The following is a 20,607-nucleotide window of genomic DNA, read 5'->3' on the forward strand; positions in this document are numbered from 1 at the left end:
CCTTACGACCTTTTCGGTTTACGAACGTCAAATTTATCAAAATTAAACCTTGGAATACGCACTACTTTTCACGTACAGTTTATTTCTTTAATTACAGTCCTTATGGAATGTGACTCTCTTTCCAAACAGCAATTCCCTCTGACCTCCGACGCCATTCCATCAAGCCATCAATGACCATCACAAATTTAAATAAAGTGACTTTATTATACAGTGCAGTATATTTCTTTCATTACATTAAAATAGCACATTTATTATACATAGAATAAGGTATGTTGTGTGTAGTTTTAAGGCTTATTTAGTTGAAAATTATATTTTATGGAAACCTGGGAACGGATTATTCTCATTTTAATGCTTTCCTATGGGAAAAAAATGGGAGAGACACTTTTCTCCTTACACACTCCGTCTGGGAACCAATTAAGTTTGTAAGCCAAGGTCTACTGTACTACAGAAAAAAACAGTGAGAGGCATGTATGAGAAAAGATGAATATCTGAAATGAAGCAAAGTTATTTCTAACAGCCCGCAGTCCTCATTGTATCTGCATGCAGTAAGCTTGCATCTGTCCTAATGACGGCAAGCACATGGGGGTCTGCTCAACATGGCTTCCAGACTGCCTCGGTCACCGTGAGACTTTTGCACTCACAGACCAGGTTTGAAGAGAAAGAACAAACTCACACATGGCAGACTCCAGTCTGTGAGCCATAAAGATATCGATGCTCCCTAACTTACGAACGAGATACGTTCCAAGCAGTTGTTCGTATGGCGAATTTGTTCGTAAATTGAAGTTGTTTGTAAATTGTTTCAGTGCTATATTTTGTATGAAATGTACAGTATGTTTAAGCAGTGTCTGAAATTCCAAAAAAGTTAGCGGACACCAGGGAAGACAACTCTGAAAAGTTGCCTGCCCGGCCATAAAGTTGCCTGCCCCATTTTTCACAACTTGAAACACAATAAGACGCGTTTGTCGTCATGGTGCACAATGCAATGTCTGCGTTGCGTTGTCTGCTAAATGCCACATGGACTGCTCTTTCTAAGCGCCTTTCAAAACTCTCAAGTCCACTTTACAGTCACGGTATAGTCCGAAGCACGAAGCAGGCGGACTGTTACGGTGTACTTGAAAGTTTTGAAAGGCGCTTAGAAAGAGGAGTCCACGTGGCTTGCAGCAGTTTGCTTGTCGCTTTTGCTTCTTTGAATAAAACAAATGTTTGATTAGAAAAAATCTTTTTTTCTTGAAGTTGTCGGCCACCCGGGCCTAGACGTTTTGAAAGTTGTACCGCCCGAAGTAAAAGTTGTACGCCCCGGGCCTCCGGGCAGACGTTATTTCAAACACTGGTTTAAGGCTTATATAAGTATGTTTAAGGTTTATGTAAGTCACCTGGTTTGTACTGAAATATATATATATATATATTAATATATATATATAAATATATATATATATATATATGGAATATATATAATAATATAGTCTCTATAAAGATACAGTACATATGAACTCGATACAACATTTTTAAAAGGCAGCATTGTGTAGTCTGTGTAAGCTCTCAGCCGTACAAGTGCGGTCCATCGATGGAAAGCTTTCTTCAGCAGTCATCTACACTTCCTTGACGGTGTAGGACGTTTCGCTTCTTATCCAAGAGGCCAGACCTCCCAGCAAAATTTTTGTTCGTTGACAAAGCCTCTTGTATGAGAAGCGAAATGTCCGACACCTTCAAAGAAGTACAGATGACAGCTGAAAAAACCTTTTCATCGAAGCATTGTGTCGTATTACGTCATGGCGCCCCATGCGCAGCTCCCTTTCCAGAAGCTCCTAACCCTGTTTGAGTCCCTCTCCGTCCTACTATTTTGTTTATGTATTTTTATGATTGTGTTTTGTGTATTTTTGTTCCCGAAACATACGGGAAGGAGACGGGCATCTTCATTTGTGCTCATCTCCAACTCCTGTGAACTGGGAAACCACTCGCACACGCGATCCCATTGTTTAAAGTCGAGACCAGCTGCTAGCATGGTGAGCTAATAATGCCAAACCAGACATCCCCAACAAGCTGAAGAGGAGAAAACGGGGCTGTCGGGCTGGATAGGACCGCCGCAAAGGGAACAGAAGATACAGACATATCCTCTCGTCCGTCATTATGGGGAATGTGAGATCGCTCCCGAACAAGATGGATGAGCTAGAGGAGCTAACGCAACATCTAATGGAGTACCGTGAAACCAGTTGCTGCAGTTTGCTGCTCCTCACGGAAAACATGGTGGTCGCCGATCACTTTGGACACACACACTGAGTTGGAAGGCTTCCAACTCGTATGTGAGGACAGGAAGGGAGGGAGCGGTAAGAAGAAAGGAGGGGGAATTTCTGTGTTTATGAACGTCAAATAGTGAAATCCTGGGTTATTAACCTGAAAAGAGATGTCTAAGTGTTTTACGACATTACATAATCCACAGAGGTGATTACGATGTTTGTTAACATTGTCGTAGGAAATATTAGCTTGATGTACACGGTTATAAAACAATGCCCAGTCCATAGAGAAGGGTCATGACCGCATGAAAAAGCATGACAGAAGGCCAACACGATGGGGAAAAAAAATGGATGACAGACGGAGTAGAATACATTATTTCTTACATAATCCTATAAGATGATTTCATGCACACAATCTTGAAAAGAGCTAAAGAAAAGAAAAAAGGACAACCCAGTGGTGCCATAGTTGTGACTACTTGATTCTGATTTTCTGCATATGAGTAGAGGAGAGGGACCGCGACCAAAGGGCAGAAACGTAATTGAAAATGTTATGGATGCCCTCAAATGTAAAGGGAGGGGGATCAATCTAATGAAAATGTTGATGTATTATGAACAAGAGTATGTAATTTGCCATAAGGATTAAAGTTACAATTGTCTACATTTATGATTTAGCCCAGAAATATACAACTAACAACAATCCCAGATAATGATGAATACGACTCATCTAAGGAAATGTCACTTGACAAAAAAAATGTACTGTATTTTCTGCACTATAAGGCATACCTAAAAGCAAAGATGTTTCCAAAAGCTGACCATGCGCCTCATAATCCGGTGCACCTTATGTATGGAAAACCTTTCATTTCATTTATAAGCGCCTTTCAAAACTCTCAAGGTCACTTTAAAATCACAGTTTTACTCTGGGTGAGCAGCGGCAGCCAAACGCGCCAGCGTTCACTCAACCCGGAAGTAACTCAAATAGACAGAAAGCTAGCTAGATAGCTAATAGATAGCTAATAGATAGCAAGCTAGAGCTAGAGCTAATAGATAGATAGCTAGAGCTAATAGATAGCTAATAGCTAGCTAGCTACAGCTAGTCGTGATTATGCTATATTGACATTTATCCGCTGGGTATTTATATGGAGAATATGAATATGAGACTATTTTTTTGTATTAAAGTAAACACGTATTAACTGCATTGTCCATTTTAATAGCATAACTTTCATGATTTTCAAAAGCCACTGTGGTGAATTGACGGATGATCAATCAGTCGAATATCCGATTGAAATTTTGTACTGCTGTGAAATGTAAATTTCTCCACTGTGAGACTAATAAAAGCAAATCCAATCCAATCATCAGAATCAGAAAACCTTTATTCGTCCGACAATGGGAAAATTTGGGAAATCATTGTGAAGTTTGTGACATGATGCAAAAATAAATAAGAATGGTGATGATCTAATAATAATGCGGTGCACCTTACGTATGGCAAACGTTTTAAAATATGTCATTTATTGAAGGTGCCCCTTATAATGCGGTGCATCTTATGTATGGAAAAATGTTTTTAAATATGCCATTCGTTGAAGGTGCGCCTTATATTCCAGAAAATACGGTAATTATTTATTTGGTTATGCATTTATACAGAGCGCACAGTTCTGCTTGGTTACTGGTTATTCTCATTGTTTCCCATTTCCTAACCTCCCTTTCTGTATGTCCAAACCCTCCACCCCCTTTCCACATTATTCTCTCACTCTCTTGCTGGGCATGTAGAGGACGCGAGAGGGGGGCCTGAAGGGGGTTAGGGCTGGAAGTTGAAGGTTACAGGGGTGAAAAGGACCCCTGCTGCTCTGCCCGGGGACACAAATGTCACCATGACAGATCCTGGAACTGTTAATTCATCTTCCCCTCCTCACAAGCCACGCCGTCAAATCTGAATTGATTGCAGCACAAGTCACACATTCAGAATTATTGACTGAATAAGTAAAATGAGGGCCGCTATAATTAAGGAGGTGCATTACTTTATCATGCACACATAAATATGGAAGACTTGAAGGCTACGGTAGAATAAGAGAATAAATCGCAAATAAGTCTAATAATAAAACATGAAATGTACTGTTTAATTCATTCACTGCCAGACAAAAATGTGTCTACTCGAGAGGAAACCATAACTGCAATGTGGCCCGCGGCAAAAAAGATTTTGATACCTCTGGTCTAAATCAATCAAAAATTAACTCATTCACTGCCATTCACAAATGTATCCGAGAATTGAAAATATTGCGTAGAGCGCCATTCCTGAATTTGTTCAGGTTTTGGGTTTTTTTTCTTGCTTGGGTGTCGATACAGCGCTGGCAATGGCCTCTGGCAATGTTTTTTTCCTTCTACAAGGGGGCAGCATTTCCCTTTTTTCCATGTTAGCGCTTTGTTCCAGCTACAGCTGTTGTTAAAGCGCTATGTAAACCGTTGTGTTGCATTGTATTTTGTACAACCGCCCTCATTTCAAGCTCATATTACTCCAGACCCATATAATTTTGGAAAGAACTCTTTTTTCTGATGAAAGAAGAGAGTTTAAGGTTTCTTACGCTGTATGGAATGTGTATGTAGTCCTAAAACTCAATATGCTGTGGGTCCCGGAATTCGAGTGACAATGACAAAAACCCAGACACCGGAGTGGACACATTTTTGCACATCTGACAGTGAATGAGTTAATTTGAGTAATTTCTCCCAAGACAGTTGCCAGAACTGTTGTAGGCGGAGCCTATCAATTCTGAAGTTTTGAGAAATTCCGCAAAGCGGCCAGTAAAGTGCTGAGCCTCGATACCCATCAATTTACACAGGTGCCAAGATTCCCCACAAAACGCTAGTCGATGACTGTCGTTAACAGCAGCGGCAAAGTGTTTCAAAGAAGTCAGTTGGCTGTGAGATTGCTGGCTACTCATGCGACAAGGGGGAAAACAGTGTAAGCAGACCTGTTGGGTGTGAATTAAATTGAAATCACCTATCCACGAGTACATTCCTACATTCATACATTCATACGCAAGAATAGAGTGGCAGCCAAATGTGGCGACAAGCGAGGCGTGACCATTGTAACCTGCCATGCGCCCGTGTGTCCATGTAAACAGTCACATGCATGTTTGCAGCAAGACAGCAAGCGAACGGCTGATTATTTACTAGGTAAAGTAGCATGTCCATTGATCCCCGGGGCCTTCAAGCATGGCTGACCTCCAACAGTCAGCATGTGGGCAACGTGTAAGCAGCCTCTGAGTAATGAATGGCACGTTTACTTGAAGGAGGGGGAGGGGTGGTGAAGAAGGAAAAAAATCAATGCTTTATCATAATAATAATAATAATAATAATAATAATAAATTTTATTTCTAAGCGCCTTTCAAAACTCTCAAAGTCACTTTATAGTCACAGGATAAGTTTTTCTGTGGGTGAGCAGCGGCTGCCACACACGCCAGCGTTCACTCAACCCGGAATCACTCAAAAAGATGGAAAGCTAGCTAGCTAGCTAATAGAATGATAGATAGCTAGCTAATAGATAGCTAGCTAACTAGATAGCTAATATGTTTCCTGACTCAAATAGCTAGCTAGCTTGCTATAATACAATCACGATGACTAACATGAAATTAGAACAATGCCAAGACAAAATTAGCATATTATATTGACAGCTATCATAGCTTTAGGTATTCCTGAGACACGTCTTTAAAAGTCAGCGGTAGGAAGTGAGCAGGGTGAACAGGTGAAGTGTATCAGAAACAGAGTACATGTGGGAGGTGGACCTCGGCCACTCAGATGACAGTTACGCTGCATCATTTCAGCTCTCTCAGTGGATCATTAAAAAAACTTGAATTATCTGGGATTTTGCAAAGAGAAGTGAAAAATGGGTTGTTGATTTCTTCTTAATCCCGCTACGACAATTGTATTCCTAATTCTATGCGTATTGGCACATCCAAATGGGCTAAAAATGAAAAGTGCTGGCATCTCCATCTTGGCATACATTTTCGCTTCTTGGGATTTCCAAGCAAAGCAATAAAGGAGTTGTTGGCAGAGAATGGCATGCCTAATGTTGCTGGCTGGAAGAAAAAGTTGGCATGAGATGCCACGTGTCAGAAAGCCTGCACTGCCCACTAGAACTTCATGCGAAGGATTTCACTTGAAGCGTCTGTGTAGACATGAGTGGTCCATCGAGGAAAAGGTTTCTTCAGCCGTCATCTGTACTTCTTTGAAGGTGTCTGACGTGTTGCACCTCATCCGAAGAGCTTTGTCAGCGAACTAAAGTTGTGCTGGTAACTATGGCCGTATATATATCCCTAATGGACAGAGGTGGCAATGCCAGACCTCTGCTCTGATAGGTCCCTGCTCTAAGGTTGGGGGAGTTGTTGCTCATAGCAATGGCCAAAGGCCGTATGTGTCACCAGCACAACGTCAGTACAGATGACGGCTGAAGAAACTTTTTCACCGACTAAATACATTGACGCCTATCCCTGAAGAAGTGGTGGCTGCCTGCCAAAAGTTATGCAACATTCAGTTAGACAGAAAATCATATCAAACAAAGAACAATCGCAGTGTTTTACGGTAGCGGCTTGAATTGCAAGTGGCAAAGTGCTAAATTAGTGCATCCTGGTATTTATCGGTTTGAAATAGTTGGGAATTTTAGCCATTAGGGATATATATATATATATATATATATATATATATATATATATATATATATATATATATATGTCTGAAGAAACCTTTTCCTTTTGTCATAAACCTAAAAAACAGTCTCACGTTGATTTAAAGGACAACCGACGCCTCCGGACAAGTTCTGTCCATAATTTGTAAAATCACTTCAAATCACTTCTACTGAGCGTATTTAACAAAGATTCCACGGCATATAGCTATATTTTACATTTTAAGACTCGTGCTGAATATGTAGGAAGTCTTGTTTTCCAGTTGATGACAATGCCTGACGTGACGTCACGTCTGCAATGGCCCTGACCGAGAAAGCGACACACAATGCATTTTGGATACTTTGTTTGGTCTAAAACAGGGGTCGGGAACCCGCGGCTCCGGAGCCGCATGTGGCTATTTCACCCCCCTGCTGCGGCTCCCTGCGGCTTTAGAAAATAAATAATGAGTATTTAATGTAATGTATATTATTTTAATTCATTCATTTTTAAAATGTAATTCTAAATTTGAAGTTTATGGTGATTATAAATAATACAAAATAAAACATTCAATTTTTTTGTCGCTCATAATATGTGTCACAACCATCTACAGTGGATGTATATCCGGTCACAACCGCCAAATTGCGCACGATTTCTTGAATTTTTCGACCCCCTGCTAGGCCAACTATAGATAAATCTAAGAAAAGTGGCTGAAGAAAACAGAACATTTAATGATACGTGGGCAGATTCGTTCGCCTTCACTGCTGACGAGACGGGTTTACCGGTATGCTTAATATGTAATGAGAAGTTAGCAAACAACAAAAAGTCAAATGTCGCAAGACATTTCCAGAAGAAACACACAGCCTTTGCTCAAAAATATCCGGATGGAGGTAAGAGAAAAAGAGCCGTTTCGGAACTGATGCGCAAGGCTGATCAGAGCAAAAATCCTTTTATGAAGTGGATGATCATACAGCCCTGATGTGCAGAGGCTCTGCGCTGAGGTGCAGAAGCAGAAATCACATTAACCAGGTGATAAATATTGTATTTGCCATTTTTCAAATATTCTTTTTTTTTCAAATAGACATTGAGTATTATATTTGAAAGTAATCTTCAACCCAACGTCTTTTTTTCGGAGTTTAAAATGTTTTTGTTACGTGCAGAAATGTAATTTCGCTTCTCTGATTGATTCATAAATGCAACACACTATAGTTTGTTTATGCATATATAAAGGTAAAAAATGATGATGATAAGATGCAGTGTTGTCTTCATTTTAAATGTCAAAAGGATTTTGTGGATACCAGTGTTTTCTTTTCTGTGGGAAATGGGTCCAAATGGTTCTTTGAGTCGTAAAGGTTGCCGACCGCTGGTCTAAAAACTTCGTGTTAATCCGTGTTGATGGCAAAATTAGAAGGAAAACACATAAATAATGTGATGGTGAATCGTGTGGCACCAAGACTACTAGTTGATACTAGTTCACGCAAATTGCCAGCATACAAATCAGCCCATTTCCAACGGAGCTTGGGCGGCATCTTGTACATTTTCTGGGACCTTCTGAAACTCGCCCAGTAGTTTTGGGACACTTTAACTCATCTTTATTGGTGTTTTGCATTTGACTAAAAATATCCGCCTGTGTGTTTTGGGTATTTTAGAAAACGTTTTTCTGATGTCAGTTAGGATACAAAAAAATGGTGTCGGTTGTCCTTTAAGGGGACATCGAAATGTCCAAGCCATGCTGGGGGAAAATAGATTAATGTCAAACACAAGAACAGCGCATCTGCAGGATCATGTTATCTACTCAATGGCCTGAATATACGTTTCTGTCAAAAATAAGAAAAATACCCTTAAATACAGCGTGAATACACAAAGATAAAAGCCTTTAGTTTATAATTCTCTATACTGTGAGAATCAAACAGATGCTTGGATCCCTTATGGCCATTCATTGCTCTGGAGGCATAAAAAAATGTTTTTAAAGAGGGAAAAAAAACACTTTTTTTCACCTCACTCCACAAACAACTGAATATGTGTTGTGTGTGAATAGGGGGCCTGTTTGTTAAGGGAGGCCAAATCCCATATGGTGAACACCAGCTCCTCTGACTGTGAGAAGAGAAAGTGTGAAAGCCATCGGCAGCCTCTCTCCTCCATCCGTGCTCCACAGATGAAGAGATGTAGCGCCTGCCTCTCCTTGTTCCTCCATTCTTTCGCTCCCTTTGCCTGCTCTCGTCCCTTTTGCTTGGCCAGGGGTTAAACTGCTGCACTCTAACCTCCTTGGCGGTGATTTCATTCACTCCGATTTTCTTGCTTGCTCTCTCATCTGTGAGAGAGACTTATTTCACAGTAGGTAGTGGATTAGACCTCATTCGCATGCCCCCGGTACAAAAGCATTGTTATAGAAGCAGCCAGAACGCTTTAACAGGAGGAAGCTGCCGCTAGGAAGGATTCACAATATGGCCATTGTGGACATCGGACTGGAGGGACTCTGCACTGGCGGCTGTCTAGACTTTGAGCCCGGACCGATTGAGGAAACAGAGGGAGAAAATCCCATCAGGCAGTGGAGTGAAAGTTAACTAAGGTACCCTGCTGTGAACCTGATGAAGATGTCAAACCAACATATGGCAAAAAATGTCCATTGTCGAGAAGGAGAAGCTTTCTTCCCTCAGAGGGGGACTGAAGACGATCGGGTGAGGGAGTGGGGGTAGGGGGCGTGCAACCTAGAGGGAGGAATAACTGTGGTGGTCATCGCTTTACTTCTGGATCAGTAGACTTATTCTGGCTGGGAAGAAGCCCAACTCCGACGCTTGCAGTTAAAGGAGTAAGCAGATTAAGTGGCATCTTTCAAAAGGCCAGCCGAAATAAAGCCCACTCGGATATTTACAACATTTTTGGGCGGCTTTTGCCAATCAGCCAGCTCCGCACGCAGCAAATGGCATTACATTTCATGCTGATTTAGTCAGCAGAGGTTTCTACTAAAGATGATATGCTCCTTAAGTTTATGAAAAACTGATTGGTCACACTGAGTAAATTACAAATGAGGATAGGGATCAGAACAATATTCTGTCAGGCTCAAGGTCATTGGAAATCAAACTGCCCCAGTGAATGCAGAACATTAACTCATTCACTGCCAGATGATGTGAAAAATGGTGTCCTTTCCAGTGCCAAGGTTTTTGTCATTGTCAGGACCTATAGAATATTGAGTTTTAGGAAGACATAAACATTCAACGCAGCGTAAGAAACCTTAGACTTTCTTGTTTCATCAGAAAAAAAAAAGTTATTCCCTAAATTATATGGGTCTGGAGTTATATGAGTTTGAAATGAGGCCGGCTGTCCAAAATACAATGCAATATATACATATAAAAAGCACTTTCACAACTGCTGAAGCTGGAACAAAGCGCTAACATGGAAAAAAGGGAAATGCTGCTCCCTTGTGGAAGGGAAAACATTGCCAGAGGTATGGCCAGCGTTTTATCGGCCCCCAAGCAAGAAAAAACAAAACCGAACTAATTCAGGAATGGTGCTCTATGTCATATTTTCAATTCCCGAATAAATTTGTGAATATAATATACATTTCAGTCTTCGGACATTTTTATTATGCTTAGAATACTTTGTTTTTATCTTTTCACACCCCGCCACCCCTTTCAAATTGCTGCTGTGGATTGCAAATGTCGACATTGTGGGACCATTAAAGGCTTTCTGATTCTGAATGGGAGTGAATGAGTTAACAATGTTATTACCAAACGGATCATAACCAATACTAAAAATAGATGGAACGTTTTTTTTAACAATTTATAACGCGAACCAACAAAGGAGTGAAAAAAAAAACAACTTCTAAGGGTTGCATGTGCTTTTCATAGGCGGAAAAAGAAAAGAAAAAAGAATCAACAACTGGCAAGCTTCACATGCACAAGATCATGGCCAGGGGGGATTTTCTAATCCACTTCTTCATGTACATCTGAAAAGATAAACAACCGCCTCAGCCCGAGCCTCACTGGAAGAAGACGAAAGACGGAGCTGCATTGAGATGATGTGACCCTAATCATGCCACATTAGTTGTTTCATTTTCCCAGCGATGTGAGAAAAATGCTTTAGTGGGACGAGCTGAGAAAAAAGGGGGGAAGGAGGGAGGGAGGATGGAGTGGAGGGGGTTGACGTGGAGCAAATGCACAGACAGAGATGGAAAGAGAGAAGTGAAAACGATACTGTCTCCAGGCTAGTTGGGATGCAACCCAATTTCACAGCTTCACGAATGAGTGGCATAGCATATGGATGCAACCTTTGTGACAGCCTCGGTGTATCACCACATATCAGCGCTGATATTTCCAGTCAGATTGCATACTGGTCCAACATGACGTCAAACGGAGGCTCTGCTTGACTGCCTTTCCCAACGCAACGCGCACTTAGTGTTTGTTTGGCTAGCTAAGGTGGATGCAACAAAATATTTTTCACCAGCAAATAAAATCTGTCGAGCTTGGCAACGTCTGGTATATAATTCACACTACCAAAGAATTGGAGAACAGATGGTTGAAGCGAGAATGGCATCTCTGCAGTTTGATACTGACTGATGACAATTTCAGAAACGATGAAAAACATATTTTAGTCAAACAAAATCAATGAATAATAAGGGTGGGGAACTGTAATGACTTTGAAAATGAATTGGGGAAATAAAGCCTTTTTGCTCGTGTATGTTCAGCGATCAGGTATGGATCTTCGTCTTTCACAAGGAGAGCTCGGATTTTGCATGGACACAGACCGTAATCTGCAAGCCTTGTAGGAAAAAGGTGAGAAGAAAGACAGCCTCAGGACTAAGTTGTTTCACTATCTCAAGAGCGAGCATCAAAGACATTACAGCTACACGAGTCAGCTTTCCATGGCAAGCCTTACACAGCCAAAGCAACTGCAGAAAAACACTTTCAGCAAAATTGGACGACGGAAGGCAGTCGCTGACTACTTCAGAACCGGCACAAGGAAGATCGGCAGAGAAAAGTAAAGTAGTGAAAATCATATTTGAACAATTTAAACACCTGAGGCATCAGGTGCTCGGCTGGATTCATTCATTCATTTTCCGATACACTTCATCCTCACTATGATCGCAGGGGGTGCTGCAGCCTACCTCAGCTGTCTTCAAGCAGTAGGTGGGGGACACCCTGAACCGGTAGGCAGCCAATCGCATGGCACACATAAACAAACAACCATTCATGCTCACACTCACACCTAGGATCAATTTGTCGTGTTCAATCAGCCCACCATGCATGTTTTTGGAATGTGGGAATAACATGCAAATTCCACACAGGAAGGTCGGAGGTTGGATTGAACCCAAAACCTCGGCACTGTGAAGTTGTCGTGCTCGACGTGCTAACCACTGGAACCGAGTTGGAATTATCCAGGAAATTTTGCTCGTGGCACGCAATCAAAAGTAAACATGGGATTATTTAGTGAACTCATTAATTGAAATTGACTGGACACCAATCATGTCTTGAAGCATCGAAAGAATCAAACAGCAAACACTTCTGCTTTTTTCAAAAATATTTATTGAACAATACAAACTTGTCTGCTAACAATGGACGCTACACGCTGATAATACGTCCGATTTGCGTAGATCTCAACCGGACATGGCTGCTTTTTTTAAAATCGGGATTGAACAATACAAACAACGTCCACTCACATTGGAACACTATCCGAGAATAACGTCCTATTTGCGTAGATCTGTACTGGACATGTCTGCTTTTTTTTTTTTTTTTTTTTATCGTGATTGAATAATACAAACAACGTCCACTCACAATAGAACGCTACACGAGAATAGCATCCAATTTGCGGAGATCACAGCAAAACACGTCTGCCTCTTCGTTTAAAAAAACTTTATTCAACAAAACAAATGTCAGTCACAATGAGGAAAGCACGACACTAGGTGACGTATAAGGAAGTGACGTGTAAGGAAGTGACTTTTAAAGAAGTGACATATAAGGAAGTAACGTTTAAGGAAGCGGAGGGTAGTCGAGTGTCACATTTAGGTGTGCTCAGTTTGGTTGACAAGTGAATTTCGGTTGTAGACAGGAGCATTAAAAAAAAAAAAAAACATTTTCGGTTGCAAACCAAATTGGACGAGAACCGAGATGTTCAAAAAATGAGGTTTGACTGTATCTAACAAAGACAGAAAATCAGATCATATTAAAACTATATAGCATGTTTTCATTGATTTTTGTGAATTTTATGTCACTTAAATCTTCACCTAATGATAGATCATTCACATTTTGAGCTCGGGATACGATCTTACATCTTGCGATTAAATTACCCACTGACACAGGACACTGTTCCATATTTGTGTTACTTAAACTAAGTCGCTTGACTAAATCCCGTTTACCGATATGAAGAGTGAAGTCTCATCGCTTAGTCTTCCTTTGCAGTCTATGCATGCTTACTCCCCGAATGACGATCTTACCACGTCTTCCTACTTTGCAATCAATGGACCCAATGGGTCTCTTTTCAACAAAGTATTTGATGATTTAAGATTGCACATCATTAAAGCATATGTTCAGACAAATGTTATGTTTTATGAACACCGATGATTGGAATAGAGAAAATTTGCAGTATTTTCTGGTGACCTCCCAATGACCGGACTATGATTCCTGGTCATTTACTCATTTAGAGGTGTAGATGTCACTGGTGCGGTCTCGGTTTTGACAGAAATCTGAGACAGAAATCTAAATATGTTACAAAATAAAGTTTTTGGATACATATAAACTTAAGGAAAGATGGTGATTGTCAGTCAGCAGCAGATGCTGAGGGGAGAGTTCCTTTTTACTCTTTGAGGTGGTAGGTTGTGGCATCACAGAAAACACGGTGTGTCGCACGGCAGCTCCTTGAGGTGCGGAAAGGATCGATCTCTGTTAATGTCATATGGCACAGCACCCAGAGGCAGCAGCATGGTGCTGATGACAGTGAAAAGCCTTGCCTTTGGCGGCTACATGCACACTGCTGCTGAGCTGTGATTTGAAGTTCACATGCAAAGCCTGACAGAAAGACAGCTCTCAGTCAGACATTCCAACTTGAAGTCAGTCAGACAGTCTTTTTACAAGAAAGACAAAACACTGGTACCCGTTAAAAGCACACAGTGGAAAATACAAATTTAATGTTCTGCAGGACTGGAGGGCAAAATGTTGATACACAATAGAAACATCACGTCTAAAAAATATTTAGCACTAAATTACCATGACTAAATTACTCTATCGTCTGTATATAAAAGTGCACTGGAACATATGTGCGGCTGGGGTTGTACAATTACATATCTCCAACCACCTTAGAATATGTCACAAGAAGGCTTCTCTCCTAGCATCTTTCCGACAATTGGATTGGATTTGCCTTTATTAGTCTCGCAGTGGAGAAATTTACATTTCACAGCAGCAAAGTTATGAAAGAAATGAAATATGTCAAATACAATGATAATAATCAGAATCATGAAGTCTTTAATAGTCCCACAATGGGGAAATTTTCAATGACAAGAACTACAAACTGATCTGCATTAACTCAGCTCCCACAACTGCACATTCATTTAGACACCCTTCATTCATCAAGTTAATTCTGAGTATGTACACGATGTACTGCTTTCATGGTTCTCAAGCGAGATAAAAATATCATATCACTAACCAATCCAACTAATATTTGAAGTCTGACCAACAAACAACCAAAGTTTGTGCATAATTTCCGACAATTGAAGTTCACCAGGTTGGAAAAAGTTACAAACAAAATAAATATATATCCAAATTGCTGATAACCATTGTTGATAATCCTCCAGCACACATTGCACATGTCTACTGATCATGTTCAAGAATGTTTTCAGTCATATCCAGTGAATGAAAGAACAGAAATGGTTGACATAAACAGTGATTGCCATTTCTCTGTAATAAAATGTGTCAATAAATAACCATGTTACAGTTGATGGAGATTATTCGATGACTGACATGTTTGTAAATGTGCAGGCAGACTATTGTCTGTCTGTAAACAAATTGCAGCTTTTCCCACTGATAAATGGTAAAAGACATTCACAAAAGCATCAAGACTGACCTATATTTTCTGTCTTGAAAAATAGGCCAAAGCCCAAATTAAGGGCCGATCGAGCGACAACACGCATGTAAACGCCATCATCTTCACAGTAATTGTGGGGTGTAAGGCAACGTCGGCGTAGCCTTGAACGGAGACGTACCCTGGAGGCATAGCTGTTGACATGTAAATAGTGAGGACAGGAGCTGAAATGACAGCACAGACATCAGGCTTGTACCACTAGTTCTGCTTGACTTGGGTTTGGTCCTGGTGCCTAAATTAAGAGTCTGGATGTCAGAATACTAGGACTCATATCATGTCAATAAGTAGGTTGATTTTCTTAATTACCAATGGAAGATACATATCTGTCTTTTACATCACTGAGAGATCATTTTACATCAGCTGACTCGGGTGCAAATACAAGGTGATAAATTATCATTCTCAGTCTATAGTGTATCCATATTCTTCCATTGATACAAATTTAATACAGTTTTCAAGTTTGTGTTCCGGTATTTCTTTTGTCAAAGGTACCAAAATACTGGATTTCTATACAGTATTCCTATGTTTGATGAGTTTACAGTTGGGACCAAAGTATGGCCATGAAGGAGTAAAGTTATTGTACTCCAAGATGTGGAATGGGTCAAAACAAAATCCAAAAGAAGCCTGTTTTCCAATTTCAATGTACATCTTACCAAGAAGAACAGGCACAAAATGCTGGATCACCTCCATTCTTGTCCAGAGCTCATGCATTTGTCCATGCATTTGTTAATTGTTATTTATTGCCTTAATTAGATTAACATGCCTGTAGCCCACTATGGTCTGTGCAATTGAATCGTAGTCACTTTCTCCTTTGAAGTGATTTGTCTTGTGACGTGTTTACGTGGTAATCAAACTCTGGTGCAGACCCAATCAAGTGGACAAAGCTCGAGCGTGAAATGGGTCTGACCCTAATCGGTATAATCATGGTGACGTAATGACACGAAATGTAGCCAGATGACAGTTGTAGTTGCAATGGCTACAGTTAAATACGAGGTCAGGAGTCACCAATATGGTGCCCTCGGGCATCAGGTAGTCCCCAAGGACCATTGGCGTAGCCCGGGCCCATTACGAAAAATGGCTAACCAGTATCAGACATTAACCTTTCTTAGAAATGATGAAGAAAAGACCATTGGAAAATATAAACACTTAAAAGATAATTCAATTACAGCAATCCCTCGCTATAACACGGTTTATCTTTCACAGATTTTCTTCGTGCAGGATTTTGTTTCCAACACTCTGAATGTTTACCTTTTTAGTACAGTATTTTATACATTATTTTATGCATGAAATTGCACATTAAAATGCTGACCAACACATAAAAAGCAATGTATATCAAGAAAATGTTAAGCAAAATGGCAAAGACACAAATAACATCAACATAAATGTAACCCAGGCTAATTGTACGTTCGTAAAGAAAAGAATTATGAATAGGACTTTTTCCCTTTGTGGTGGTCAGCAGAAGGCGCAGGTGGACGGAGGACGGAAATTTGTTTGGAAGGAGAGTCCCCTTCCATAAAAACTTTGGGGAGCTCTTCTGTCGGAGGGATGCTCACACGTTCAAATCTCTTTGCTACGGATGACTCGGCTACATGATGTTCTTTTCTCTTACAATATATATCCAATGACACTTGCTCTCACTCCCATAGCCACATCACTAGATTTCACAGCCTCCTTATTCTTTAATATTGTACTGATCGTAGATTTCGCCATGCTGCATTCCCTATGAGGGGTGCTCAATACGTCGATCGTGATCGACCAATCGATCTCCATGGTACTCTCAGTAGATCGCAAGACAAGGTGATGTGACATTGTCAGGAACTGAGATCATTTTGACTTAGTCATTTCAAAAATAGCTCCGTTGCTGAAAAAAGTGTGAGCACCCCTGAATTAGCCAGATCAGACACTCGCACACCTCCTTCATATTTTGCTATTACAGTAAAGTCTCGTTATATCGATATCGGATATATCGATAGTCACGGTTATATCGATACTATTTCTATGCATGCACGGAGAAAATTACATGCAAACAGGGTCGGATATATCGATAGTCCCGGTTATATCGATATTTTTTCGGACTCCCTTCAATATCGATATAACGAGACTTTACTGTATTTCTTTCTTAAATGCAATAGTTGTACCCACTACTTTTCTTTTTTCACTTATAGCAGCACTTACTTTCTTTGGAGGCATGATTAGGGGCTAAAACTCTTCGTACACCAATATTAAACGGGAGAGCAAAACGCAGCACGTCCGCAAGCGACAACAGTTGGTCACGAAGAGAGCAATACACCCGTACGCCGCTCAGCATCCCACCCTCGCGTACGCCGCACTCACGCGTCGTACCGGCATTCGAAATCCGATTGTTGTTCGAACTACGAAGCAAGAATTTCTCGAATATTTTGTTCGGACTCCGATTTGTTCGAACTGTGAGTCGTTCGAAAACCGAGGTTCGACTGTATATCGTGTGTGAGTGAGTGCTCTATGCCTGGAAGTATTTCCATGTTTTTCACCGTCTAGATACTATTGTAAACACTAATGAAAAATTGATAATTAAACACTGTTGGATAGAGATAAAACTCTCAGACAATATATTTGTTATGCCTGATGCCCAAATAGCTCATCTCTTGTTATAATGACTCCACTGATAACCTTATAACCACCAAAACCCATTCGCTATCGCTGAGGCTCAGTGTTTTGTGTTTTGGGCAATACAGTACACACATTTCTAATGAAGCAACAAAGCTGTCCAGAGGGTTTTGGATGGTTTCTAAATGAGTCCGCCACGTACTGCATGTCAAACGGCCACATGATACCAAAATAGAAGCCCCTGTTCCATGTTCTCAGTAAGGTCTGCGTATGCATTCATCACGGTAGAAAACAGACAGAGCCCAGCAAAAAGACTGAGACCACTGAGACTGAGACCAGCAAAAAGGCAAATGCAGTAACAAGGGTATCAAAAAGAGAATAAACTTCCAATAAATCAAGTGAGACGAAGCAAAGTGCCACCATTTCTCAACAGTTGCTTGTCAACCACTCACGCAGACTGCGCCGATCGTCAAATCCTAGGACATGAAATCACTGCATGTAATTAGAAATAAATCAAGGCAGTCCAATCTTTTGAAACAAGACAAGTTTGAAGCATATCCAACAAGCAGCAGGTACCATCACAGTGGTGAACGGATGAGTGACTCTTAGTGGGGAGATACAAATGACTCCAGACAAAAACAGAAAAGTGACATTGGCGTGCATGGAGAGAAGCAGCGAGACTGGCATGCCAAAATCAGGTCTTAGTTTTGGATTGGATTTGATTGGATATGCCTTTATTAGTCTCACAGTAGAGAAATTTAATTTAAGAATTTGGCATAGCGGAAGTAGCACACAAGGACCAAGAAAAAGGACAAACTGACTCCTTTCCATTCAGGGACAAGTTCAAGGTGAGATACGTACGGGGGAGATGTAATTTTTATGTCTTTTCAATAAGTGCACGAATCGAGCATTTCCTTGAAATGAACACATTAACTCATTCACTGCCATTCACGAATATATTTGCATATTGAAAATAGGACCGAGAGTGCCATTCCCGAATTTGTTCAGGTTTTGTTTTTTCATTCTTAAGTGCCAATAAAGTGTTGGCCATGGCCTCTGGCAATGTTTTCTTTTCCACAAGGGGGCAGCATTTCCCTTTTTTTCCATGTTAGCGCTTTGCTCCAGCTTCAGCAGTTGTTAGAGCACTATATAAACCAATATGTATGTATTGTATAGTAGTTTTGGACAGCCACCCTCGTTTCTAGCGCATATAAGTCCAGACCCATATAATTTAGGAATTACTTTTTTTTCTGATGAAAGAAGAGAGTCCAAGGTTTGTTACGCTGCATTGAATTTTTATGTAGTCCTAAAACTCAATATTCTGTAGGTCCTGGAATTTGAGTGACAATGACAAAAACCCTGGCACTGGAGTGGACACATTTTTGCACATCTTCTGGCATTGAATGACTTGAGAAATCTACAATATAATACAATAAAAATTGATTGATATAGCGCTTGAACAACATTTAACAATATAACAGAACATAAAAATAATAAGAAGAAAAAAACATGAGCGTGTATGGTGTGCAGTAATCGTGAATGCCCTAATAATGTTTTTTTCTGATCAGGATCTTACAGAATATCAGAGTAACATCAGCAGGAGGGGATCTAAGATTTTTTTGTGATCATGAGTACGGACAAGCATAACAATTTACCTATTGATCATTAAGAATTCTGTCTGAATTGCGTTAACAACATGCCGAAACCCCCGTTGCAGTGTTTTTTTGCTCAGCATGATACTTGGCATGGCATGAAACAAGTTGAGTAGATTCAGTCATCTTCAACCATCTTAAATGAAAATATCTTTTTTCATTTTGTTTTTGTGGTCAATTTATCAATTACTGTGATTTGGTCAAACTGTTATCCATCGTCATGACTATCCAAAACGACACTCATTCTATAGTGAGGAAACCTGCTTAATTTGACTCAGCGGAATCAGAATAAAGACTTGGATGACATCTTGATCCTCCGTAAATGAGCTAATTTAGTAAAGTCACATGGGTGAGCCAAACTAGAAAGACGCAAGGGTTGTAAGATAAACAATGTGTGAGACATCACCCAGGGGTCTTCTCAAGAGTGCAAGTGAATGAATGTGGCCTCTCTAATGACCAATCAACACCCTTCCTTGCTGCCATGGCATCTGTTAGTACTCCAACGGCCTCTGATTTGAGTGCAATTCTGCTATGAACTCAATATGTCGCCAGGATCCAATCGCACAGCACAAGAAGTGAGCTTTGGGTCGAGGCCCAATTCTGACATTTTGCAGAATGCCAACATCCAACCTTTTCTAAAAGTTCTACAATGTGAGTTTTGCTCCATAAATACAAAAGGTGAAAAAAGAAAGGGCGATAGAGGAGGGAAAAAAAAGAAAAATCAGTTCTGCTTGAGGCGGATATTGAACTAGCAAATGAAAAACACCAATAAAAATGACTTAGTGTCTCAAAACTACTTCAAAATGACCTGAAAAAGTTTCAGTTTCAGGAGGTCGCGCCCCCTTGTTCGTGACGTCACACCAAGACGCCTTGCCTTGCTCGAGAATCAAAACAATGGCTTCAGATTCGGAGAAGATGCTTTCTTGTTACTCATCCAGTTATGAATATGATTCAAATAGTTCTGAAGAGGAAAGCATAAATGCTTGCAATCGATTAAAGAAGTGCTCCCATATCAATTCGAGCTGTCAATGACACTGATGTAGTGTCCCATAAAATGCACAAGATGGCACCCAAGCTCTGTTGGAAATGGCCTGATTTGTCAGCTGGGAATTTGTGTCAGCGAGTATCAAATAGTAGTCTTGGTGCAACACAGAACGATTCACCATCGCGTTATTTATGTTTTCCTTCGATTTTCGCCATCAACACGGATCTACACGAAGTTTTCAGGCCAAACAAAGTACCCAAAATGCATTGTGTATCGCTTTCTCAGTCAGTGACGATACCTACCGTGACGTCACCGTAGGTATCGTCACCAACTCAAAAACAAGTCTTCCTTAGTATTCAGCGTGAGTCTTAAAAGGTAACATATAGCTGTATGCGGTGGAATCTTCGTAAAATACTCTCAGTAGAAGTCATTTTGAAGTG

The 20,607-nt window shown here is 40.5% G+C and overlaps 1 protein-coding gene across 5 annotated transcripts in view; it reads right to left on the reverse strand.

Moving 5' to 3' along the window:
* Nucleotides 1-20,607, reverse strand: part of dennd1b (DENN domain containing 1B) — a 163,316-nt gene that overhangs the window by 132,555 nt on the left and 10,154 nt on the right. The window lies entirely within an intron of this gene.

Source organism: Hippocampus bargibanti, linkage group LG07 (genome assembly GCF_051943395.1).
Source record: "Hippocampus bargibanti isolate YZ-2025 linkage group LG07, ASM5194339v1, whole genome shotgun sequence".
In the NCBI taxonomy this organism is placed as follows: Eukaryota; Metazoa; Chordata; class Actinopteri; order Syngnathiformes; family Syngnathidae; genus Hippocampus; species Hippocampus bargibanti.